The sequence below is a fragment of the Hypanus sabinus genome, chromosome 19 (genome assembly GCF_030144855.1).
Source record: "Hypanus sabinus isolate sHypSab1 chromosome 19, sHypSab1.hap1, whole genome shotgun sequence".
Taxonomy (NCBI): Eukaryota; Metazoa; Chordata; class Chondrichthyes; order Myliobatiformes; family Dasyatidae; genus Hypanus; species Hypanus sabinus.
In genome coordinates this window covers 76,927,151-76,946,208 of record NC_082724.1, presented here as the reverse complement: position 1 = coordinate 76,946,208, position 19,058 = coordinate 76,927,151, and the positions used below count along the sequence as shown (strand labels likewise).

The following is a 19,058-nucleotide window of genomic DNA, read 5'->3' as shown; positions in this document are numbered from 1 at the left end:
CGTAAACCAATGAGTCATTTGTTATGTTTCCCTGCTTGCTGGGAAAATGGAGACATCTCTCTCTCCCTTATTAGGTGGAGAGGGTGACGTTGTATTTCTTCTGAATGTTGAAACTATTTCTTCTGTCCTTTTGAAATACATATTTAAGTAAAGGTTTGCTGGGTAGGAAGACCTCACCTGACAAATTAAATTGTAGACACTTCCATGATAATGGCAAGATTAAAAGGTCAAGATCAATAACAAATAATCAAAGAATCACAGTTCCTAATGCCTCTTAATTCCTTTGGGACCATGAGAATCTGGTAGAGGGAGGAAATAGAAACACTTGCAGTCATGTCTTAAAAAGGACACTGGTAATTATACAATTAAGCAACAAAGACAATTGACAGAGCTGTAAAATAGCCTGGAAAATCTCCCTGTAGCTTTTTCATTACCTAGATTGTTCTGACCCATTCTATTGTCGATTCCATTTAAGATTTAAAGCAAGAATACAACCTCAAGGTTTTCACAACAGAACACAGAAAATCACAGGAGTTGTTTTTGAAGATGTGTGATGACTGGTTACATTACAACCTGGTATAGAAACATCAAAGACCAATGCCCTTAAATGGACAAACCTACAAAAAGTAGGTTAAAGCCCTCCCCACCAATGGCACAGAGCACTGTCACAGGAAAGCACCATCCATCACCAAAGATCTCCACCATCCAGGCCATGCTCTCTTCTCTCAGCTGGCAGCAGCAAGGAGGTACAGGAGCCTCAGGACCCACACCACCAGGTTCAGGAACAGTTATTACCCCTCAACCATCAGGATTAACTTCACTCAGCATCACTCACTCCATCACTGAACTGTTGCCACAACCTTTGGAATGCATACAAAATGCTGGAGGGACTCAGACCAGGCAGAGAGAGTATGGAAGAGAGTATACCTGCAGATTTCTCATTTGTGATTGGACCACAACCTATGGACTCCCTTTCAAGGACTATGTCATTTTCTTGATATTTACTGCTTTTTACTTCTTATCATTATTTCTCTTTTTTTTTGTATTTGCAGTTTGTTGTCTTTTGCACACTGGCTGTTTGTCCATACTGTTGGTTTAATATTTCATTGATTCTATTGTATTTACTGTGAATGCCCACAAGAAAATTAATCGCATGGTTGTATACAGCGACATATATGTACTTCAACAATAAATCTATTTTGAAATTTTAAATATATTATTGTAGACTGACTTGATATGCTACACAAGGTTTGAGTTGCAGCCAATCATAATCTTGCTCACATGTTGCTAGATAACATCTTAACTATAATTTTCTTTAAGTCCTGATCAATGTTGCTTGTAATTATCAAATCTGTTCACTTCATAGTACTGATGACAAAGAGGTAGGATAGACCCGACGAAACATAGCTGGAATCAAATCTGGAAACACATCTTCATTTTATGTTTCAAATAAATCATTACTTGATTACTTTTACCGGGATTTACTTATACACATTCTTGTCATCTCCTTTTCCTTGAGAAGAATCCCCTCGACCAGGAACGGGAGGAGGGAAGAGAAGAGAGCCGTAGTGATAGGGGATTCTATAGTCAGGGGAGCAGATAGGAGATTTTGTGGGGAAGATCAGGAGTCTCGGATGGTATGTTGCCTCCCTGGTGCCGGGGTCTGGGACATCTCAGATTGGCTGCAGGTTATTCTTGAGAGGGAGGGCAAGAACCCAGATATTGTGGTCCGTGTAGGGACCAATGACGTGGGTAGGATGAGTGAGGGGGTCCTGCATAGTGAGTTCAGGGAGTTAAGTGCGAAGCTGAAGGGCAGGACCTCCAGGGTAACAATCTCAGGATTGCTACCTGTGCCACGTGCGAGTGAGGCAAGGAACAGAAGGATTATGCAGATTAATACGTGAAACGATGGTGCAGGAGGGAGGGCTTCAGGTTTTTAGATAATTGGGCTTTGTTCCAGGGAAGGTGGGATCTGTTCCGACGGGACAGTTTACACCTGAACTGGAGCGGTACTAACATTCTTGCAGGAAAATTTGCTAGTGCTTCTTGGGGGGGGGGGGGGGGCGGGGGTTAAATTAAATTTGCAGGGGGCGGGGATCCAGAATGCGAGAGAGGATAGTGAGATGAAGAATAAAGGACAGGTGGGGACTACACGGCTCTGGAATATTAAGTGTGTAGTAGAGAAAGGTGAGGCAGAACAAGTGATGAGGAGGACACATGTACAGAGGGATGGTCTGACGGAACATGGAGTTAAATGTGCAGAAAGAATAAATAAATTTAGGAAGGACAACAAAATTCAAGGGGCGTATAGCCCAATGGGAGTTCGGGGAGCTGGGTTAAGCCAAATAGGCAGCGATTTAAACAGAGAGAGGAGAAATGGGCTAAAAATTCTATATCTGAATGCATGAAATGTCAGAAATAAGGTGGATGAGCTTGAAGCTCAGGTGCGAATGGGTAACTATGATGTTGTTGGGATACCGGAGACATGGCTGCAGGGAGATCAGTCCTGGGAAATGAATGTACAAGGGTATACTTGCTATCGTAGGGACAGAAATGTGGGCAGAGGGGGTGGGGTGGCCCTGTTGGTGAGGAATGAGATTCAGTCCTTTGCAAGGGGGGACATAGGATCAGGAGAAGTAGTCTGTGTGGATAGAACTGAGGAACAGTTAGGGCAAAAAGACCCTAATGGGTGTTGTCTACAGGCCACCAAACAGTAGCATGGATATTGGGTGCAAGTTGAATAGGGAGTTAACATTGGCATGTGGCAAAGGTAATGTCGCAGTAGTTATGGGGGATTTCAACATGCAGGTGAACTGGGAGAATCAGGTTGGTGCTGGACCCCAGGATAGGGAGTTTGTAGAGTGCCTACAGGATGCATTCTTGGAACAGCTTGTACGAGAGCCAACCAGGGACAAGGCTATTCTGGATTTAGTCTTGTGTAATGAACAGGATTTGATAAGCAATCTTAAAGTAAAGGAGCCATTAGGAGGTAGTGACCATAACATGATAAGTTTTTATCTGCAACTTGAGAAGGATAAGGGCAGATCGGAGGTGTCAGTGATGCAGTTGAACAGGGGAAACTATGGAGCCATGAGGGAGGAGCTGGCCAAAGTTAACTGGATGGATATCCTAGCAGAAAAGACAGTGGAAGAGCAATGGCAGGTATTCTTGGGAATAATGCACAAGGTGCAAAATCAGTTCATCCCCCAGAGAAGGAAGGATTCAAAGAGGGGGAAAGGGGCCACAGTGGTTGACAAAGGAAGTCAGAGATTGCATAGCATTAAAAAAAAGGAAGTATGACAGAGCTAAGGTGAGTGGGAGGACAGATGATTGGAAAATTTTTAAGGAACACCAGAACTTAACTAAAAAGGCAATACGGGGAGAAAAAATGAGGTACAAACACAAGCTAGCCAGAAATATAAAGGAGGATAGCAAAAGCTTTTTTAGGTATGTGAAGAGAAAGAAGATAGTTAAGAACAATGTTGGGCCCTTGAAGAATGAATTGGGTGAAATTGTTATGGGAAACAGAGAAATGGCAGAAGAATTTAATAAATACTTTAGATCTGTCTTCACTAGGGAATACACAAGCAATCTCCCAGATGTATGGATGGGCCAAGGACATAGGGTAACAGAGGAAATGAAACAGATTGACATTAGGAAGGAAACGGTGATGAGTAGACTGATGGGACTGAAGGCTGACAAATCCCCAGGTCCAGATGGTCTGCATCCTAGGGTACTAAAGGAGTTGTCCCTGGAAATTGCAGATGTATTGGTAATCATTTTCCAGTGTTCCTTAGATTCAGGATCAGTTCCTGAGGATTGGAGAATGGCTAATGTTATCCCACTTTTTAAGAAAGGAGGGGGGAGAAAACAGAGAACTATCGTCCTGTCAGCCTAACATCAGTAGTGGGGAAGATGCTAGAGTCCATTATTAAAGATGAAATAGTGGCATATCTAGAAAGCAGTGATAGGATTGGGCCGAGCCAGCATGGATTTACCAAGGGCAAATCATGCTTGACTAATCTATTAGAGTTTTTCGAGGATGTAACCAGGAAGTTAGACAAGGGAGATCCAGTGGATGTAGTGTACCTCGATTTTCAGAAGGCATTTGATAAGGTCCCACATAGGAGATTGGTGGGTAAAATCAGAGCTCATGGCATTGGGGGGGAAGATATTGACATGGATAGAAAACTGGTTGGCAGATAGACAGCAAAGGGTAACGGTGAATTGGTGTTTCTCGGAATGGCAGGTGGTGACTAGTGGGGTGCCACAGGGCTTGGTATTGGGACCACAGCTGTTTACAATTTACATCAACGATTTAGATGAAGGCATTGAGAATAACATCAGCAAGTTTGCTGATGATACTAAGCTGAGTGGCAATGTGACATGTGATGAGGATGTTAGGAGAATTCAGGGTGACTTGGATAGGCTGAGTGAGTGGGCAGATACTTGGCAGATGACGTTTAATGTGAATAAGTGTGAGGTTATCCACTTTGGGAGTAAGAACAGGAAGGCAGATTATTATCTGAATGGTGTAGAGCTAGGTAAGGGAGAAATACAAAGAGATCTAGGAGTCCTTGTTCATCAGTCACTGAAGGTGAGTGAGCAAGTGCAGCAGGCAGTGAAGAAAGCTAATGGAATGTTGGCCTTTATTACAAAGGGAATTGAGTACAAGAGCAAGGAAATCCTCTTGCATTTGTACAGGGCCCTGGTGAGACCACACCTGGAGTATTGTGTACAGTTTTGGTCTCCAGGGTTAAGGAAGGACATCCTGGCTGTAGAGGAAGTGCAGCGGAGATTCACAAAGTTAATTCCTGGGATGTCCGGACTATCTTACACAGAGAGGTTAGAGAGACTGGGCTTGTACATGCTGGAATTAAGGAGATTGAGAGGGATCTGATTGCAACATATAAGATTATTAAGGGATTGGACAAGATAGAGGCAGGAAATATGTTCCAGATGCTGGGAGAGTCCCGTACCAGACGGCATGGTTTGAAAATAAGGGGTAGGTCATTTAGGACAGAGTTAAGGAAAAGCTTCTTCTCCCAGAGAGTTGTGGGAGTCTGGAATGCACTGCCTCGGAATGCAGTGGAGGCCAATTCTCTGGATGCTTTCAAGAAAGAGCTAGATAGGTATCTGATGGATAGGGGAATCAAGGGATATGGAGACAAGGCAGGAACCGGGTATTGATAGTAGATAATCAGCCATGATCTCAGAATGGTGGTACAGGCTTGAGGGGCCAAATTGCACCTATTGTCTATTGTCTATAAGAAAGCAAGCCTGTTCACAGCTTCTGATCCCTGTGTATATTTATATCAAATCAGATATATAATAGTCACTGTTAACAGCAGTCTCCTCCATTTAGAAGAGCAAACACATATTAGTTAAGTACTTATCAATAACTTTAACTGTAATTATCATTTTTAGTTGCATTACCTGCCACTTTAACTTGAAGGTTGTTTGATCTCTTCTAAAGCAATCTACACTGTTCTAATGCCTCAACACAATCTGGAAAAAATAGCATCTTATTCTTGCAGACTTCTGATCTTTAAAATTTTAAATATTAGGTGCAGCTCCCATTATTCTGTTACATTTCTATTTCAGATATGCTCTATTTTTTAATGTCTCATTTACTTGAATATCTCTTAAATATCTTAGTCCTTTTTAGCTCATTGTAAAAAATGTAATTTAACCTATGCATTCTTTCATTTTAAGTATGACTTTATTTCCACTGTCATTCAGTCTGCATTTGTTGCTCTATTGATGTTGCTTACCCGCAATTTCTTCTGTAAGAAAATTTACAAACTTAAATTACCATACTCTTCTATAAGACTGAGTTAACATATCTTATTTTATTTCGAATTCATGCAATTTCTTATTTTGTTTTTTTACCTTTTTACTGAAGCAAATATTCTGCTGATTCTTACCTGTGCAGCCTGATAAGCCCAGATAAGCTGAACAATTCACTAGATCACGGTTGGGGAAAAAACTAGCAATGCTGTTCCTGAGATCTGACTGCAGTAGTGAATATCTAGGAGCTTCCCCCTCCCATTATAATTGAGCATAAAGCTGCTTTGCTTGAAGTATTTTGACAAATTAGAAGTTCAGTAAATACTTAAAAGATTTGTGTGATTGGAAGGGCACATGCTTGAAAGGAGTCCTGGTAATCCTCTAGAATTTAGATGGGATCAAACTAAGAATAGGAAACCCAGGTCCTGCGACGGATAAGTGCAATAAAGAAAGCTGCAAGACAGATGAGGGAACAAGACAGAGGGAACACATCATTCTTAAAAGTGTCAACGGGGGGGATAAAGAGAGCACTACTGTGTTGCCAAATGCATCTAAAAATGCTATTCCCTGAAAATTATAGGATACTTTTGATCCTATTGCAGCTATTACAAAAATTCAACTGAGAATTGTACCTCTTCCCTCAGTAATGTGTGGGTTTTTTTCCAGGTCTTCCCACAGTCCAAAGACATACTGGTTAGTAGGTTAATTGGTCAATGTAAATTGTCCCATGATTAGGCTAGGGTTAAATTGGGGGTTGTAGGGGTGGCGCAGTTTGAAGTGTTGGAAGGGCCTATTCTGCACTATATCTTCAAATAATCCTACCATGCAATGATTAACCTGTACAAAGTTTACTCAGAGCATCTTCACTCATGTCAAAAGACTATTTTCTCTAGTTGTGTGATACCTCTGAGTATGTCTAGCATTTTTTGCTATGTTTGAATTCATCTCTAATTCCTGTTATAGTGAAATATCCTTTATCTATTTGATTGCATATAATACAAAAGCAGAAAGCTCTTTACACATGTATTATTCAATATGAAAATAATCAAATATATTTCATGTTGTGCAATTTCAGCTGATTAACATTAAATACAAAAAACAAGGTGGAAAATGCATAATCATTTGTGCATCCACATTGAATACAAACTTATGCAAATATTGATTTGGCTCACTTGTATTTCTCTTTCAGTAACCAATCCCTGGATGTAATGTATATATAGAAATATCTATTACAAGTGATAGAGACAAGGGACAAAATAGTCCATTTTTTAAAAATCATTCGAGCTCTTGAATGTATGAAAAAAGGTGGGGGAAGACAGCTATAAAAATTAATTGTACTAACTCTAATCTAGATTTCTAACCATGTGAAAATAATATTTGTATTAATTATTTCCACTAATTTATAATAGCCACTGATCAAAATGCCAATTAAAAGCTAATGAATGGCACTTAACATAAATTACTTACGTTTTCCATTGGGTGCAATGAATTATTTCTAGGGCCATTTCTCTCAACAAATTCACAATTTTATACCACAAATGTGTAGATATGCCAGAGAGCACTATCATTGTAACTCATGAAGGGCTTCTTTGTTTCTGTATATAGCAAATTGAGCAGAAGTAAAGACTACCTATAAAAATTACCTTCATGTCCAGGGCATTACCTACATGCTTTGACTCCTAACTTAGCTTTGCCTTCGTTCCCTTCTGCATTGTTTGCGGTGATCATTTATGTGGTAACTTCTACTATGAAAAGAGGATCACTCGACAACTTCATGCCCAAAAAAATTTTTTATCTGGGACGGCAAAACCGATATTTACACACCGAGGCTTCCACTGAACCGTACTGAATGGCAGAGAAGCTATTCACATGCACACCGGACAAGAAAACGGAAGGAAAACCCCCCCAACCCCGGAACCAGCCTCTCTTTACAAACAGCTACCCTTAGTGCGAGTATTGCTATATTACCATTATCCCCCCAACCCCGGAACCAGCCTCCACCCCCCACCCCACCCCCAACCCCGGAACCAGACTCCACCCCCACTCCCCATCCCGGAACAGGCCTCTCTTCCCCTAGCCGGAGTATTGCTATATTACCCTTATCCCCCCCCAACCCCGGAACCAGCCTCCACCCCCACCCCCACCCCCCACCCCAGAACCAGCCTCTCTTCCCCTAGCGGGAGTATTGCTATATTACCATTATCCCCCCACCCTAGAACCAGCCTTCACCCCCACCCCAGAACCAGCCTTCACCCCCCACCCCACCCCTAACCCCGGAACCAGCCTCCACCCCCCCCATCCCCAACCCCGGAACCAGCCTCCAACCCCCACCCCCACCCTTGAACCAGACTCCACCCCCTACCCCCAGCCTGGTACCAGCTATATTACCATTGTCTCCCCACCCCAGAACCAGCCTCTACCCCCCACCCCCAACCCCACCCTCAACCCCGGAACCAGACTCCACCCCCCACCCCCAGACTGGGGTTGGGGGTGGGGTGGGGGGTGGAGTCTGGTTCCGGGGTTGGGGGTGGGGGCTGGTTCCGGGGTTGAGGGGGATAAGGGTAATATAGCAACTCCCGCTAGGGGAAGAGAGGCCGGTTCCGGGATGGGGGGTGGGGGTGGAGGCTGGTTCCAGGGTTGAGGGTGGGGAGTGGAGTCTGGTTCCGGGGTGGGGGTGGATAAGGGTAATATAGCAATATTCGCGCTAGGGGAAGAGAGGCCGGTTCCAGGCTGGAGGTGGGGATGGAGGTGAAGTCTGGTTCCGGGGTTGGGGGTGGGGTGGGGGTGGAGTCTGGTTCCGTGGTTGGGGGTGGGGTGGGGGGTGGAGGCTGGTTCCGGGTTTGGGGGGGATAATGGTAATATAGCAATACTCGCGCTAGGGGTAGCTGTTTGTAAAGAGAGGCTGGTTCTGGGGTTGGGGGGGGGGGGGGTTTCCTACCGTTTTCTTGTCCAGTGTGCATGTGAATAGCTTCTCTGCCATGCAGTACGGTTCAGTGGAAGCCTCTGTGTGTAAATATCGGTTTTGCCGTCCCAGATACATTTTTTTTGGGCATGAAGTTGCCGAGTGATCCTTTTCTCATAGTAGAAGTTACCACATAAATGATCACCGCAAACAATGCAGAAGGGAACGAAGGGAATGGGAGTATTGCTATATTAGTTCAAACACAGGCGTCATTTGCTTCTCGACCCCCGCACAGCTCCTGTTCAAACACAGGTGCCATTTGCCTCTCGTCCGCTCACAGCTCCTGTTCAAACACAGGCGCCATTTGCCTCTCGCCCCCCGCACAGCTCCTGTTCAAACACAGGTGCCATTTGCCTCTCGTCCGCTCACAGCTCCTGTTCAAACACAGGCGCCATTTGCCTCTCGCCCCCCGCACAGCTCCTGTTCAAGCACAGGCACCATTTGCCTCTCGTCATCTCACAGCTCCTGTTCAAACACAGGCGCCATTTGCCTCTCGTCCTCTCACAGCTCCTGTTCAGACACAGGCGCCATTTGCCTCTCTCCCCCGCACAGCTCCTGTTCAAACACAGGTGCCGTTTGCCTCTCTCCCCCGCACAGCTCCTGTTCAAACACAGGCGCCATTTGCCTCTCATCCTCTCACAGCTCCTGTTCAGACACAGGCGCCATTTGCCTCTCGTCCTCTCACAGCTCCTGTTCAGACACAGGCGCCATTTGCCTCTCGTCCTCTCACAGCTCCTGTTCAAACACAGGCGCCATTTGCCTCTCGTCCTCTCACAGCTCCTGTTCAGACACAGGCGCCATTTGCCTCTCGTCCTCTCACAGCTCCTGTTCAAACACAGGCGCCATTTGCCTCTCGTCCTCTCACAGCTCCTGTTCAAACACAGGCGCCATTTGCCTCTCGTCCTCTCACAGCTCCTGTTCAGACACAGGCGCCATTTGCCTCTCTCCCCCGCACAGCTCCTGTTCAAACACAGGTGCCGTTTGCCTCTCTCCCCCGCACAGCTCCTGTTCAAACACAGGCGCCATTTGCCTCTCGTCCTCTCACAGCTCCTGTTCAAACACAGGCGCCATTTGCTTCTCGTCCTCTCACAGCTCCTGTTCAAACACTGGCGCCATTTGCCTCTCGTCCCCCGCACAGCTCTTGTTCAAACACAGGCGCCATTTGCTTCTCGTCCTCTCATAGCTCCTGTTCAAACACAGGCGCCATTTGCCTCTTGTCCTCTCACAGCTCCTGTTCAAACACAGGCGCCATTTGCCTCTCGTCCCCCGCACAGCTCTTGTTCAAACACAGGCGCCATTTGCCTCTCGTCCTCTCACAGCTCCTGTTCAAAAACAGGCGCCATTTGCCTCTCGTCCTCTCACAGCTCCTCTTCAAACACAGGCGCCATTTGCCTCTCATCCTCTCACAGCTCCTGTTCAGACACAGGCGCCATTTGCCTCTTGTCCTCTCACAGCTCCTGTTCAGACACAGGTGCCATTTGCCTCTCGTCCTCTCACAGCTCCTGTTCAAACACAGGCGCCATTTGCCTCTCGTCCCCCGCACAGCTCCTGTTCAGACACAAGCGCCATTTGCCTCTCGTCCCCCGCACAGCTCCTGTTCAAACACAGGTGCCATTTGCTTCTTGTCCCCCGCACTGCTCCTGTTCATACACAGGCGCCCTTTGCCTCTCGTCCCCCGCACAGCTCCTGTTCAGACACAAGCGCCATTTGCCTCTCGTCCTCTCACAGCTCCTGTTCAAACACAGGCGCCATTTGCCTCTCGTCCCCCGCACAGCTCCTGTTCAGACACAAGCGCCATTTGCCTCTCGTCCTCTCACAGCTCCTGTTCATACACAGGCGCCATTTGCCTCTCGTCCCTCTCACAGCTCCTGTTCAGACACAAGCGCCATTTGCCTCTCGTCCCCCGCACAGCTCCTGTTCAAACACAGGCGCCTTTTGCCTCTCGTCCCCCGCACAGCTCCTGTTCAATCACAGGCGCCTTTTGCCTCTCGTCCCCCGCACAGCTCCTGTTCAAACACAGGCGCCATTTGCCTCTCATCCTCTCACAGCTCCTGTTCAAACACAGGCGCCATTTGCCTCTCATCCTCTCACAGCTCCTGTTCAAACACAGGTGCCATTTGCCTCTCGTCCTCTCACAGCTCCTGTTCAAAAACAGGCACCATTTGCCTCTCGTCCTCTCACAGCTCCTCTTCAAACACAGGCGCCATTTGCCTCTCATCCTCTCACAGCTCCTGTTCAGACACAGGCGCCATTTGCCTCTCGTCCTCTCACAGCTCCTGTTCAAACACAGGCGCCATTTGCCTCTCATCCCCCGCACAGCCCCTGTTCAGACACAGGCGCTATTTCCCCCTCGTCCCCCGCACAGCTCTTGTTCAGACACAGGCACCATTTGCCTCTCATCCTCTCAGAGCTCCTGTTCAAACACAGGTGCCATTTACCTCTCGTCCTCTCACAGCTCCTGTTCAAACACAGGCGCCATTTGCCTCTCGTCCTCTCACAGCTCCTGTTCAAACACAGGCGCCATTTGCCTCTCGTCCCCCGCACAGCTCCTGTTCAAACACAGGTGCCATTTGCCTCTCGTCCTCTCACAGCTCCTGTTCAAACACAGGTGCCATTTGCCTCTCGTCCTCTCACAGCTCCTGTTCAAACACAGGCGCCATTTGCCTCTCGTCCCCCGCACAGCTCCTGTTCAGACACAAGCGCCATTTGCCTCTCGTCCCCCGCACAGCTCCTGTTCAAACACAGGTGCCATTTGCTTCTTGTCCCCCGCACAGCTCCTGTTCAGACACAGGCGCCATTTGCCTCTCATCCTCTCAGAGCTCCTGTTCAAACACAGGCGCCATTTGCCTCTCGTCCTCTCACAGCTCCTGTTCAAACACAGGCGCCTTTTGCCTCTCGTCCCCCGCACAGCTCCTGTTCAAACACAGGCGCCTTTTGCCTCTCGTCCCCCGCACAGCTCCTGTTCAAACACAGGTGCCATTTGCCTCTCATCCTCTCACAGCTCCTGTTCAAACACAGGCGCCATTTGCCTCTCATCCTCTCACAGCTCCTGTTCAAACACAGGCGCCATTTGCTTCTCATCCCCCGCACAGCTCCTGTTCAGACACAGGCGCCATTTGCCTCTCGTCCCCCGCACAGCTCCTGTTCAAACACAGGCGCCTTTTGCCTCTCGTCCTCTCACAGCTCCTGTTCATACACAGGCGCCATTTGCCTCTCGTCCCCCGCACAGCTCCTGTTCAAACACAGGCGCCATTTGCCTCTCGTCCCCCGCACAGCTCCTGTTCAGACACAGGCGCCATTTGCCTCTCGTCCCCCGCACAGCTCCTGTTCAAACACAGGCGCCATTTGCCTCTCATCCTCTCACAGCTCCTGTTCAAACACAGGTGCCATTTGCCTCTCATCCCCCGCACAGCTCCTGTTCAGACACAGGCGCCATTTGCCTCTCGTCCCCCGCACAGCTCCTGTTCAAACACAGGCGCCATTTGCCTCTCGTCCCCCGCACAGCTCCTGTTCAAACACAGGCGCCATTTGCCTCTCGTCCCCCGCACAGCTCCTGTTCAAACACAGGTGCCATTTGCCTCTCGTCCTCTCACAGCTCCTGTTCAAACACAGGTGCCATTTGCCTCTCGTCCTCTCACAGCTCCTGTTCAAACACAGGCGCCATTTGCCTCTCGTCCCCCGCACAGCTCCTGTTCAGACACAGGCGCCATTTGCCTCTCGTCCCCCGCACAGCTCCTGTTCAAACACAGGCGCCATTTGCCTCTCATCCTCTCACAGCTCCTGTTCAAACACAGGTGCCATTTGCCTCTCATCCCCCGCACAGCTCCTGTTCAGACACAGGCGCCATTTGCCTCTCGTCCCCCGCACAGCTCCTGTTCAAACACAGGCGCCATTTGCCTCTCGTCCCCCGCACAGCTCCTGTTCAAACACAGGCGCCATTTGCCTCTCGTCCCCCGCACAGCTCCTGTTCAAACACAGGTGCCATTTGCCTCTCGTCCTCTCACAGCTCCTGTTCAAACACAGGTGCCATTTGCCTCTCGTCCTCTCACAGCTCCTGTTCAAACACAGGCGCCATTTGCCTCTCGTCCCCCGCACAGCTCCTGTTCAGACACAAGCGCCATTTGCCTCTCGTCCCCCGCACAGCTCCTGTTCAAACACAGGTGCCATTTGCTTCTTGTCCCCCGCACAGCTCCTGTTCAAACACAGGCACCATTTGCCTCTCGTCCTCTCACAGCTCCTGTTCAAACACAGGCGCCATTTGCCTCTCGTCCCCCGCACAGCTCCTGTTCAAACACAGGCGCCATTTGCCGCTCATCCTCTCACAGCTCCTGTTCACAATCTTAGGCTGCGTTGTGTTGTGAACACAAAAGACATATTTCACTGTTTGTTTTGATTGTGCAAGATAATTAAATGAATTTACACCTGATCTGAAGCTGAATCTTCAGGACATGTTGAACAGGAGAGGTAGACTTTACAAGAATGAACTCAGCAAAGATTTCCAATGCTTTTTTTTCCATTTAAGCGATTCCTCCATATCCCTCAATTTCTAAATCTTTCTTCTATTAACATTTAAACAAAACTAGATTAGAGAAAAAAGAGGACATTTAACAAATGCTGATAATACAGAACAAAGATACATTATCTTTATCTAATCAGCATCATTGGACACTGATGTGAATAGATTGCTTGTCATTTCTATTGATGTCACCAAAATCCTTTGTGTGTAATGGGTGGCTAATCAAATCAGATCTCACCCTTTGCTGTAGAGTATTTGGCATGCATGTCCTGCTGCAGCAAATCAGAAACATATGTGTTGATTCACACAAAGTGACTCAAACTTGGTTGTCATTTCATTTTCCATCTAAGAAATCTGTCACCCACTTCAAAAGAATCACCTGCACTTGTTAGATTTTTTTAAAATCCAGAAGACTTCAGCTACAGTTGATTATTATAGCAATTCATTCTTAGTTCACATATGCTATAAAGAGCAATAATGTGGCTGTGTCATTTCAACTTGTGATTAGTGGGAGGGCTCGTCACCAATACTGGAGAGAGTGCAAATCGCAGGATTACATACAGCTCACTGATATTAAAATGGGTGACATTGCAAACAAATCGGCTGGTTTAAACTACCTTCGTCAAAGTTAAATTCTATTTGCCTTTCTTTGGACCAATTTTGCAGTTGATCGAGATCCTCCTTTAACCTTGGACAACCACCATCTTTGCACATCAAGCCTCCAGTTTTTGTGTCATTCACAAACTTACGATTCATGCCTTCTTTGCTGAAGGGTTTTGGCCCGAAACATCAACTGTACTCTCTTACAGAGATGCTGCCTGGCCTGCTGAGTTCCTCCACTAATTTGTGTGTGTTGCTCAGATTTCCAGCAACTGTAGATTTTCTCTTGTTTGTAATCATGCCACCTGCATTCTGTGATCTCCCTACATATTCTTTCCTCTAATTATCACTAACTATTGTAGGTGGGGAGGACTACAGTACAATCTCATCAAAATGACCACTCCCATCTTATTTTGGAGTTCTACTCCTGCCGTATCACTGGAAGATCCTCTCTAAGCAGTGCTGTGGTGTTCCCCCAAATCAAAAAAAAAACAAATTCCACTCCTCTCTTCCTTCCATCTCACCTTTACCCAGAAATCAGTACCTCTCAGCCGTCAACCGTGTTTCTAGTTAATAGTAATATCAAAATCCCATGTGCCTATCCAGGCCAAATTCATATGCCTGACCAGTCAAGTTTCTTGTATTAAAATAAATGCAGTCTAGTCTATCAGATGTTCTGTGCTTCCTTTCCTGCCTGACTATCTTGACATTAACTTTAATTTTTGTATTGGCTTTCACTTTCTCATCAGTCATACAAGCATGCCAGACTAGCTTAAACCCTCCTAAATAGCACTAGCAAATTTCACTGCTGGGATATTGGACCTCTCCAGTTCAGGAGCAAATTGTCCCTCTTGTACAAGTCCCAAGAGATCCTAATCCACGAACCTGAACTCCTCCCTTTTGTACACATTCATAGAACAGTACAATACATTACAGGCCCTTTGGCCTATGATATTACGCTGACTTTGTCAACTTCCATTTATGTTTCATCAATCTTATCTTCCTAATCCTATCCTCATTAGCGCATTCATAGTGAGAGGCCTTTTCCACATCAAAGGCTGTATAATACACGTACAACAGCCCCCATTATTTTTACATTAATAATCTAAATGCAGAAATTATTTTCATGGTGGAGTGATATGATGAGAAGCTGATGTATGGTGATAACATTACTCCAACCAAGGATATCATGTGCACGTTAAGAGTAAGGAAAAACTTTGCCACAATCCTGGCAACAATAAAAATAGTGATTTTTCTGCTTCAAAAAAGGGTTAATCATTACTAATGGTATAATCCTTATGCTGGAAAAACTCAGAAGGTCACTCCGAGAGTTCACAAGTGATCAGTCAGAAGTGGATGTTCGTTCTGATCGCTGTTCTCCAGGTGTGTGTAGAAATGGCGGGTCCTGCACGCATCTCCCAGAGAGTAGATTCAAGTGTACTTGTCCTGGAAGGAGGATATGAGAAGCTGTACTGTGAAGTGACTGCACGGTCCTTTCCACCAAAGTCTTTTGTGATGTTTCATGGTCTGAGGCAAAGGTTTCATATAACACTATCTCTGTCGTAAGTATTCTCTGTTTCTTTGTGCTTTCCCAATGACAGGCTGTTGTGCTGAATTAAAATCCAATCATTGAACATGCTGGAGCTAGTTTAGACAAATTCAGTTCTGAAATTTATTGATTTGGAAGTCCCTTCATGAGATCAATTTCTTTGGAAAGAGCTTGCAAGGGATTACTATCAGAAGAAGGAAATGATTTTGATCCTGTCACCAAGGAGCAAATTTAGTGTGTGATACTTGCTGACTTTACCTACGTGATTGGATCAACAAATAGAGGAGAATGGAGTATTGGCACAAAAGAGTAAATTTGTCTTCAATATTTTAAGGAGCTTACAAAGAAGCAGGTATAAAGAAGCAGAAGGCTGCTAATCTGCCAACACCTGCTCCAACTAATCATTTACTTCATGGTTGAGCTTTGATCTCAGCACCACGACCCTGCTCTGGTTATCAAACCACACTTGGAGAATTGTAAGCAGTTTTGGACCTCTTATTTAAGAAAAGATGTATTGGCATTGGAGAAGGTCCAGACAAGGGTCACGAGAAGAATTGCAAGAATTAAAAGGTTAATGTACGAGGCATATTTGATGGCTCTGAGCCTATACTTGCTGGAATTTAGAAGAATGAAGGAATCTCACTGAAACCTATCAAATATTGAAAGGTTTAGATAAAATGGATGAGAAGAGGATATTTCTTATAGTGTGGGAGCCAAGGACCAGAAGAGACAGTTGCAGAATAGAGGGATGAGGAATTGAGGAGGAATTTTTGTAGCCTGAGGGTGGTGAATCTTGGAATTTATTACCACTGATGACTGTGGAGACCAAGTCATTGGGTATATTTAAGGTGAAGCTTGACAGATTCTTGTTTAGTAAGGGTGTCAACCGTTACAGGGTGAAGGCAGATGAATGGGGTTGACAGGGTTAATAAATCAGTCATGATTGAATGGCAGAGCAGACTCAATGGACCAAAAGGCCTAAATCTGCTCCTATGTCTTATGTTCCCATATTTTTAAAAGGAGTTGAGGCCAACATAGATCAGCCATGATCATGATATGTGGAAAGTGAAACAGTTAGTGTTTTAGATCCATGACCCTTCATAAGAATTGCAAAAAAGAGGTCAAATAAATTAGGTTTCAGACAAGAGAAAGTGAGAAAAGGATGAATAGACCAAATTGAATTTTTTGAGAGAGCAATACAAAATGGGTTGTGATATTGAAGAAACACATTATGCTTATTTTTCTGCATAACGTGCATAATTATTACATGTTGAGCATGAAATAAAATTTGTTCCATCTATTATACTGCCCAAAATAACATCACTTACAGAAAATGATAGTTTCCTATCACTGGAGTCATGTCATATCTATACTCACATCATTCTACGGATGTACAGCAGAGAACATGCTAACAAGCTCCATCGCCGCATGGTATATGGAAACTGCACTGCAGCAGTCAGAAAGGCTCTACAACAGGTAGTCAAAACTGTCCAATGCATCAATGGCTTACTCCCATCAACAGGGTGCCAGAAAAGGGCCAGTACATCATGAAGTATCCCTGCTATCCTGCTCATGGACTGTTTGTCACACTCCCATCGGGGGGGGGGGGGGGGGGGTTATGTAGCATCCATGCCAAGACTACCAGACTTAAAAAACAGTTACTTTTACCAAGCAGTAGGATTGATCAACAGCTGCACCTACTAACCCACCCCTTCACACCATCAACAACCATTATTTTAGGGAGCTTGCAAAGAAGCTGGTAATCTGCCAACTTATAATTCCCTGTCAGTCACCTTATGTACAGACACTCCTGTGCCTAGCATTTCCTTATGGACATACAATCAATGTATATAAGCTATTTTATGTATTTATATTTATTGTTTTTTTAAAATTACTATTGTGTTCTTTATCTTAATGAGTCCTGATGAAGTATCTTCCGAAACATTGACTGTCTACCCTTTCCCACAGATGCTGCCTGGCCTGCTGATTTCCTCTGACATTCGTGTGTGTCACTTGGATTTCCAGCATCTGCAGATTTCTCCTGTTTGACATTTCTACAGCCTTCTGTTTTGTCAGCTTTCCCTTACATTAGGTGCTGTGCTCAATATACAGCTTCATCAGGGAATTCAAATATTAGCAAATGATACACATATTAGCAGATAATAAACAGCTTGTGCCTAGCTGTTGCAAAAGTTCAACAATGATCATTATCAGGTCATCAAAAGTTAATATTTTCTTTCCTGGTATCACTCTCTACAGAACAGTAACTATATTTAAATAAGAGATTGTTGAATCTCTGCTCCTGAATGGATTTGAACAAACATAGTAAATGAAAAATGTATGAGATGATTCTGCCTAGAACAATTTCTCATAGACGACTACACCGACTACAGAGATCTCCTCTCCTTAGATACTATTTTGCTCTGAATACAATTTTCTTGAGCGGTTTGAATGTGGTTTAAGACAAAATGTTTATAATGAAATAGTCAACTTTAAAAAAGCTTTATTCCATTGATATCTTGGGGCTTTAAGGTTAACACATCCAACAGCACATGCGACAGTATATTCTAACAAAGGTTGTCATGGAATTGATAGTGCACAGCAAGCCAGTGAATGCACGTGGAATGCATTTTCTAACAAAGTTCAAGGGTGTCCAATGTGCTGATCGCATCCTCCTCAGAAATGGTAACGTAGGGTACAAGAAGGGTCCCGTTGTGAGAATCGGAATAAAGAGTTACACCAAATCAACAATACTGAATTGCACAAACAGTGATCACAGGTGCAATATGCAGTAACGCTGAATGGAGGCTACAACTTATTAATATTCCTATCATCATAAACAAGTTTCTCTTTTGAAATAAAAGGGTTCATTATAAATAGTTATTGCTTCATTAGTTTACAGTTGGTTAGTATATGCTGAACCAGCACTTTCCATTCCCCCTGGGAAATATGGAGGGAATCTAAATTAAGCCTGCACTCTCCTCAAACATGTAAATTAATATTTAGAATATATTTGATTGATAGAGTAAAAGGTAACTTCACAAGTTTCTGCTTGTTACAGACTGGAAAAAACTGTACAATTCATTTCGCCCAGCTGAATTAACTCATCCTTTCTTGCTGCTTTCACCTGCATCTCCTTCATTTCCCGGACATCCACGCTCACACTATCTTCCCGCCACTTTAACGACGATAAAGTCTCTCTTGTCCTTACCTACATCCTATGAGCCTTTACATCCAATACATCATTCTCCGCAACTTCCGCCATCTTCAACTGGACCCAACTACCAAAAACATCTTTACCTCTGCCCCTACTTTCCACTTTCCAGAGGGATCGCTCCCTTCATGATTCTCTTGTCCATTCACTCCTCTTCACTAATCTCCCTCCTGGCACTTAGCCTTGCAAGTGCAAGACCTGCTCTTTCACCTCCATTCAGGATCTGAATAACCCTTCCAGGTGAGGCAACACTTCACTTGTGAAACTGCTGGGGTCACCTACTGAATCTGGTGCTCCCAATGCGGTCTCCTCTATATTGCTGAGATTTCACGTAGATTGGGGAACGACTTTGTTGAGCACTTCCACTCCATCTGCAAAAAGCAGAATTTCCCAGTGGCCAACCATTTTAATTCCTATCCCAACTCCC

At 45.1% G+C, this 19,058-nt stretch overlaps 1 protein-coding gene across 1 annotated transcript in view; it reads right to left on the bottom strand.

Moving 5' to 3' along the window:
* LOC132377873 (cadherin EGF LAG seven-pass G-type receptor 3-like) overlaps nucleotides 1-19,058 on the bottom strand; it is a 511,939-nt gene that overhangs the window by 315,428 nt on the left and 177,453 nt on the right. The window lies entirely within an intron of this gene.